The sequence below is a fragment of the Dipodomys spectabilis genome, unplaced genomic scaffold (genome assembly GCF_019054845.1).
Source record: "Dipodomys spectabilis isolate Male_0828 unplaced genomic scaffold, ASM1905484v1 ptg000103l, whole genome shotgun sequence".
NCBI classification, from domain to species: domain Eukaryota; kingdom Metazoa; phylum Chordata; class Mammalia; order Rodentia; family Heteromyidae; genus Dipodomys; species Dipodomys spectabilis.
The window spans coordinates 186392-194478 of record NW_024870780.1 but is presented as its reverse complement, the minus strand read 5'-3'; the positions used below and the strand labels follow the sequence as shown (position 1 = coordinate 194478).

Genomic DNA, 8087 nt, shown 5'->3' with positions numbered 1-8087 from the left:
TCTTTCTTTGATGAGTCTCTGCCTGGTTTTGGGATGAGGGTTATGATGTCTTCATAGAATGAGTTCAGTAGTGCACTTTCTCTTTCAATTTCATTGAAAAGTTGGAGGAGTATTGGTGTGAGCTCTGCTTTGAAGTCCTTGTAGAATTTCACTGTAAATCCATCTGGTCAAGGGTTTTTCTTAGATGAGAGTACTCTTATTGATGTTTCTATTTCAATGCTTGGTATGGGTCTGTTAAGTTGGTTTAACTCATCTTGGTTTAGTTTTGTCATGTCAATATTTGCTAGGAAAAGGTCTATTTCTACCAGATTCTCAAACTTATTAGCAAAAGCTTTGAGAAGTATTCCCTTATAATGTTCTGTATCTTGGTTGTTTCTGTGGTGATGTTTCCATTCTCATCTCTGAGTTTATTTCCTTGTGTGCTCTTCTTCTTCTGATAAGATTTGCTAAGGGTCTGTCAACTTTTGTTAACTTTTTGAAGAACCAATTCTTTGTTTTGTTGATTCTTTCTAGGTTTTTTTGGATTCTAATTAGTTTAATTCTGATTTAAATTTAATTATTTTTTCAATCTACTGGATTGGTGTTTATTTTGTTGCTCTTTTTCATGAAGGTTCAGATGTCTAATTAAATTGTTGTTTTCAGATCTCTCTAATTTGTTGATGTAGAAACTCAGAGGTACAAAATTGCCTCTGAGAACTGCATTTCCTGTGTCCCAGAGAAGCTGGCAATTTATGTGTTCATTTTTGTTGAATATCATGAACATTTGCATTTCCTTTCTAATCTCTTCTATGACCCATTGGTGATTCAACAGTGTGTTGTTCAGCCTCCATGTGTTACAGGACTTTTCTTTGGTGGCTTTTAGTGTTGAGTTCTAATTTTATTCCCTTGGATGCTGTTTCTTGGCCTTTATTGTGGTCTTATTGGTTTTCTATGTGTAGGACATCTTTAAGTATCTTTTATAAGTCTGATTTGGTGGTTCTAAAAGCGTCTTGTATCTGCATAGGCTTATCTTTTTGCATGTTTGGAAAGTTCTCTACTAAGATTCTGTTACATAAAATTTCTAAACCATTAACTTCTGTCTCTAGGTGCTCCTCTACACCCATTATCCTCAGGTTAGGCCTTCTGATGGTGCCTTCCAAATGTTGAATAGATCTATCATATTTCTTGGATTTGTCTTGGATAGTTATACATTCTTTCTCTATAATATCTAGGCTGTCTTTTATCCCTGAGATTCTATCTTCTGCATGGTCTAACTGACTGTCAAGATTTTCTACTTTGTTTTTTTATTTCTTTTCCTTCTAATTGTTTGGCTTTGATGGATTCAAATTCTTTGTTGGAGCTTTGTTTTAGGTCTTGTATGAACTTTACTTCCTTAATTTGGTGTTCAGTTTTTATTCTCAAATCACTTAGATTATTCCTTATGGTTTCCTAGGACTCCCATTCCTTTTATTGGGCTCCATTGGGCATTCCCCCCTCTGAATTCATTCAACTGTCTATTCATAGATTCCATCAATGCCTTTATTGATTTAGTCTATTGTCATCCCTCTCTCGCAATTCCTGTATTACTCTTTGATTAGCTTCCTCACAATCATGCAATTCCTGTCTTTCTCTTTGACTGATCTCAGCTTTCTCATGCGATTCCTGTATTTCGCTTTCACTGTTCTCTACCTGTTCATGCAATTCCTGTATTAATCTTTGAGTAGCTTCCTCATGTTCATAAGATTCCTGTATTAATCATTGGTTCGCCCCCTGTTGCTCTCTATCACACTCACAGAGTCCTTTGCAAGTTTTCAATCTATTCATTCACCATGTTTACAAGGAGTGTTTGTAGAGCTTTTTGGGAACTCTTCTCTGCATTATTCATTAACTAATCGGTCTCCTGATTATCATGAGTGGGAATTCGTATACCCGGACTTGCCATTTTTCTTGTTTTTTTGGCTTGTTTTGCCCATTTGGTATGAAGGTAAAACCAATTTGTGCTAGAACACTATTTTAAGGCAAGCATCAACTGGAGTTCTGTAGTTGCACAGTCAAAATGTCTGCAGATACAATCTAGTTCATCAGATACAATCTATTCAACATCAAACAACCATGAACTAAGGGGCTACTAAATGCAAAAAGGATTTGACACACCAGAAATTATTAGGTTTAGGGAGAAATGTGGAGAAAAATGGGATTAGAGGGATGTGGAGAGGTAAGAGAAGAGTGAATTTAACCAAGTCCTAATTTCTGAGCGGGAAATGGATTGGACAGAATGATAGGAGAGAGATTTTAAAAACTAAAGAAAAAAATGGATAAACAAAAATTTAAATTTAAGAAGTGAAACACTTAAAAATTATGTAAATTTAAAGAAATGATATTGAGAGAAGAAAAGGAAAGGATGAAATGAGAGGACGGATAGAAAGGAAACATGAAAAACTAAAAAGTTAAAAGTTTTAAAATTAGTTACTTGCAAATTATATTGGTATAAAGAGATAATACTGCTATTAAAGAAGTTAAGCCTAAGACGTTTTGAATAGAGTAATAAATTTCTGGATTAAGTATGAACACAATGGGGAATAAGGTCTAATAATCGACCACAGGTAAATATCTGGGGATGAGCAGAACGGCAATTAACTCAAACAAAAAAAGAAGAAAGAGAGAAAAAAATGAAAACAATAAAAAAGGACCAAAAGGTCAGAAGAGATTAAACACACACACACACACACACACACACACACACACACACACACACACACACACACACACACACACACCAAAAATTAAAAATATGAGAAAAAATTAACATCAAACACTTAAAAAAATAAAAATTGAAAAAAAGGTTAAAATAGAGTTCTTTGATTTTTTTTTTTTTGGGTGGGGGTAATGGGATGACACTGTATCTCCCCTGTGTCCATATCCAGTCTCTTGGTTATGCTTGCTTATGCTTGTGTGCTTGTGGTGTTTGGTTTTCGTTTTGCTTGATTGATTTCTTAAGTTAGTATTTTTGGGCAGGCAGAAAAATGCTCTGCTTTACTCAGGATTTTGTGATCCTCCTCCCAGGCTATTTCAGTGGGAGGGAGATCTGCTTTGAGTATCACAAAAGAGGGAGATGGCTGTTTCCTCCAGTGTGAAGATGCTGTGATGAGTCTAGGTTCTGGGTAGGGTTGAGGAGTTTTAGGAAACAATAGCTTTTCCCTGAGGCGCAACTCCTGAAATACTCATGGAACCCATTCTCAGGGTTTATGTTTACTGAGCTTCAATTGTTTGTCTAGGCTACTCTAATGAGGGGCAGCCTTTAGTTTTGTTTACCCTGTGAAGGAAATCACTCCTCTGAGGACAGAGCTACCACTGGCTGGGTGGGGTGACATTCCCCTGGGTGGAGCTGACCCTGGCAGGTCATGTCTACTTCCTATGACCTGCTAAATGACTCTTTTGTTTTCTTCCAAAGCCTGAGTTGGAGCTATCTGCTCAGCCCTGAGTAGCACAGTATCATAGATGGAGATCTCTGGTGGTGGGGGAGGGGAGGCCTTCCCTCCTCTGCTCCCTGAGGAGTGAGGATGTCAGGATTCTACTCATGCTGGATTGTTGGTTCCTGGGTCGTCTCTGGTCTGTGATCTGCAGGATGAAGATATCTGCTCCTTGTCAGTTCTTGCTGGTGTTGAGTAGAATATGCTCACCGGCCTCGTCTGGGGCCTTTGTTGTGGACTCTCTCTGTAGATATGGTGGCTATAGCCACTGGTGCTGTCCCTACTGATGCCACAGCTGTGGCTACTGGCAAGTGCTCAGGTCTGTCATCTTGCCTGGATTTTCCCTCTCTTGCCAAATTCTCTGTACTGTGATGGCACACTAACTGCTTTCTATGCAAGAGCTTGTTTACCCTCCAGCTTTTCGTCTTCCATCTTCCCCCAAATCCTCATGGTTTTTTATGAGTGGTTTTTTAGTGAAAAATGTTTTTGGTGTTTATATTTTCAGTTGGCATAAAATGAGCCTACTTTTGTCTTAATTTAATAAATAAAACTCTCTGATTCTATGACAGCATAAACTTTTTGGGTAATGGTTAAGACTAGGTTGCCTTTCTGAAAAAAATAATCTTATCACCCAAAAAAAGAGGAACAAAAGGAAAATAAAATATGACAGGAAACTTATAAATCTTAATGGACTAATAGTCTGTTAGTTTGTTTTAATTTTTACTGAAAAATTAAAGTAAAACTTGACAATGTTTTATTAACATATTTAAATTTCTTCATCCTTTTTATTTAAGATTCACTTTAAAAAGAAATTCAACAGGTGACAATGTTTTTTTTCCTGACTTTTCCAAAGAAATGATCATTTCATCATTATAGTGTATAGCACAATATACCCAGAAAGCATTAGTTAAGGAAAAAAATTCCTATTCTTTGGTTTGCTTCAGTGTGTATCTAAAGCTGCATATCACATCTTACCCACCCTATTGTCAGTCTTCTCATTTGAAATATTTCAATAACTTTTCATTCCTTGGTTTGTCAGCCAGCAAATCTTTATAAAACAACATGCTTTCATTCATTGTGCTTTCCAAAATGTATCTCACAAATGCCTAGAACGAAGCACAATCTGAAACATCTGTGGAGTTTTCCACCTAGAGTACAAAGTAATCACTTTCCATACTCTTTAGAACCAGCTGTTCACTGGCATTAATTGCTCTGTCACTTCCATGATTTAAAACAACAGCATTTGACAATGGCGTACATTTTAATTGGTTTACCACATTTGGTTCGTTTTCAGCAAGGACTGTCTTCACGGAAGATGGTAATAGATGAGGTTTGCAATTATGTATTTTAAAAGGGCTCTAAGTTGTGGATATTGAATATCCATTTCAGTGACTAAATATTTAAATTAAATCCTATGAAGTATACTCCTTCAATTTTCTGGCTAAAGTGTTCTACAATCTATATATATATATATATTGTCGGCCGTGGGGCTTGAACTCTGGGCCTGGGCACTGTCCCTCAGCTCTTCAGCTCAAGGCGAGTGCTCTACCACTTGAGCTACAGCACCACTTCCGGTTTTTTGGTGGTTTATTGGAGATAGGAGTCTCACTGTCTCTCCTGCCCCGGCTGGCTTTGAACCGCAGTCCTCAAGATCTCAGCCTCCTGTGTAGCTAGGATTACAGGTGTGAGCCACCAGCGCCCAGCCAATCTAGATATTTTTAAAGGAAATATTGTACGTTGTTTCCTTGGTGACAATGTAATTGGAAGACTTAACATTTTCATGCACCATTGCCATCTTAAATGAAGTAGATGTACATGGGTTTGCATACAGAACTTTTGGAACAGCATTAATGTTGATCTTGGATGGAATTTGATTGGGAATTGTGGCAGGTTTTCATGGTATGAGAAGAAAAAGGCCACACTAATATTTTATCTGCTACAATGCTATATTAGTTTATTCAAACACACACATACACACATATACACAGATATACACATGTGTAGTATGAAGACCCAGTAAGTATGCAAGAAAATATTTTAATAGGAATTCCATAAGATATTTAGTCTGCTGAGATCTAATTAGAATTTGTAGACATATCTAGTTGCTTCAACCCCTGGACAAGTCATTATCATTGGTGAAGGTGTTGCCATTTGAATTTAGAATGCCCCAGAAAGACCTATGTGTTAAAGAAAAATGACTTATCATTTCCTCCCAGACTGTGGAGAATACCTGAATAGTTTTTTTGGAGATTAAGTTCTTCAGAGTGAAACCTATGAGAACATGGACTGTCATCTACTTTCTTTTCTCTTTAATCATTCTAGGTCAAAAACATTTCTTTTTGACATACTCCCCACCTTGACGTTGTCTTGTCATAGGCCACCAAAGCCATAAAACCAATTGAACATACACTCAAACCTTCAAACTTATAAATCTGAGTAAGCCTTTCTGCTTATTAAATGGACATTATCACTTATTATGGTAGGTTATAAAGCTAACACAGAAATCTAGTCTTTCTAACAAGGTAAAGTATATAAAAATGCTTCATTATAAAATATCTAACTCCAAGTTGTATTTTGTGTTTTTGTTTCTGTAGATCCTAGAGCTTAAACTCACGGCCTGAATGGTGCTTTTGTGTTCAAGGCCAGTGCGCTACATAAAATCTGACCTGGAACTCCATTTCTCCTGTTGGTTAATTGGAAATAAGAATCTAATGAACTTTCCTATGCAGGCTGTCGTATTCATGTTGCATACTTTATGTAATGCCGATTCTCAACATTGTATAGATGCTCCAACTACAATATAAAAAAAAAAAACTTAAAACATACTAAGGATATTTGTAAAGTATAAAATGAAGGAAAAATTTTCATCCTTTACAAATCTATGCAAAATCTATGCTAAACAATTGATATTTTACTGTACCTTTCCTACAACCAGTTTGATATAGTTTAATACTTGTCACACCAAGTTTCTCTGTATTCTACTGGATATTTACTTTTTCACATATGTGTGTATATGTATACATATATGCATCTATCTATATCTGTTTCAATGTCGATCATCAGACTTGAAGCTGCTTTGTTTTGCTGTTCAGCAATTGAACCTTGCCGGCTCATTCTGTGACAATATCTGTGCTCATTCTCATCATTCCTTTATTTACCAAATCATCACCTTCTAAAATCAGCTTCATTTCTTGGGTAAGTTTACCAATCAGTCCAACCAATATCCACCCAGAGGGTCTTAATAAATCAAGTTTTAAGGAAGAAGATAACATGAAGTGACAACTACAGAAATTCTACAGAGACCTGACATCTTTCACATTTCTGCCTTCCTTCTCTTCTCATTCTTCAAAAGCATTGACTAACACTATAAATATACTGCAATTATAAGTTAAGGATCAGTGGGGTTTTTCCCAACCTGAAGCCTTCTTTTCCGTGATTCTTGACATAAACTTTTTGGGAGATTTTTTGAATTGTGAGGGGATTCCATCCAAAACAAAGCCATGTATATCAAGAAAATCAATATTTTCAACTCAGATTACTCAACAAAAGAGGGAGAAAATTAAGGTTAGCTATATATGTTAAGCACAAATATAGGCAATATCAAGATATCTTGAAATTGTATACTTTTATTGGATAAAGTGGCTCAATCCTGTAATATTATCTACTTAGAAAACAGAGATTAGAGTATTGCATTTCCAGGCAAGCCCAGACAAAAAAAGACTTTTCAGAAACTCTAACCATTTGCTGGGTGCAATGTGTTTTGCTTGTGTTTGGAGGACTACAGTCCAAGCAGGCCCAGCATAGTGATACTACCTCAAAATAAGCAATCAAATTACAATCTGCAGGTATGGCATAGTAGAGATGCCAAAGTTGTAAAGTTCCTTTCGTTGCTGCAATTGGTTTTCCTGTATCCCTATTTAAATATTTTTCCTTTCCCCTCCACAAATGATGCCAACATCAAAAATGTGTGCTTATGTAAGAAATGCATGATTCTAAAATTTCATGACAATTCTTTTGAACTTACTTTTTGTGGAATTGTCTAGTTTAAGAAAATCAATTACACTTTCTATATAAAAAATGTTCTGGGGCTGGGAAGGTGGCTCAGTGGTAGAGTGCTTGCCTTGCAAGCCTGAGTCCCTGGGTTCAATTTCTCAGCAGCACATAACAAAAAGAAAAAAGCTGGAAGTGGCGCTATGGCTCAAGTGGTAGAGCTATCGCTAGCCTTGAGCTGAAGAGCTGAGGGACAGCGCCCAGGCCCAGAGTACAGGCCCCACGACCGGACCCCCCGGAAAAAAAAACATGTTCTGTGCTTAATCTGGTAGCCCATTTACTAACATTGAAATGATACAGAGAAGATTAGCATGGCCCCTGAACAAGGATGACTCGCAAATTCATGAGGCAATCCATATTTATACAACAACAGATGCTGGAGGGGATGTGGCCACAAGGGAACCCTACTCCATTTTTGGGTGGGAGTGTAAACGTGTTCAACCACTTTGGAAAGCAGTATGGAGTTTCTTCAAAAGACTCCACATAAAGCTCCCCTATGACCCAGCAACCCCACTTTTGTTCATTTTCCCAAAGGATCACAAACAAGACCATACTAAAACTACCAGCACAACTATGTTTATTGCAGCA

General features: G+C 36.9%; 1 non-coding gene across 1 annotated transcript; it reads left to right on the top strand.

Annotated features, from left to right (window-relative positions):
- The first annotated feature begins 7755 nt into the window (after positions 1-7755).
- Positions 7756-7862, top strand: LOC122114024. The gene has a single exon (XR_006148509.1). It is a non-coding gene; the product is annotated as a U6 spliceosomal RNA (small nuclear RNA).
- The last annotated feature ends 225 nt before the right edge of the window (positions 7863-8087 follow it).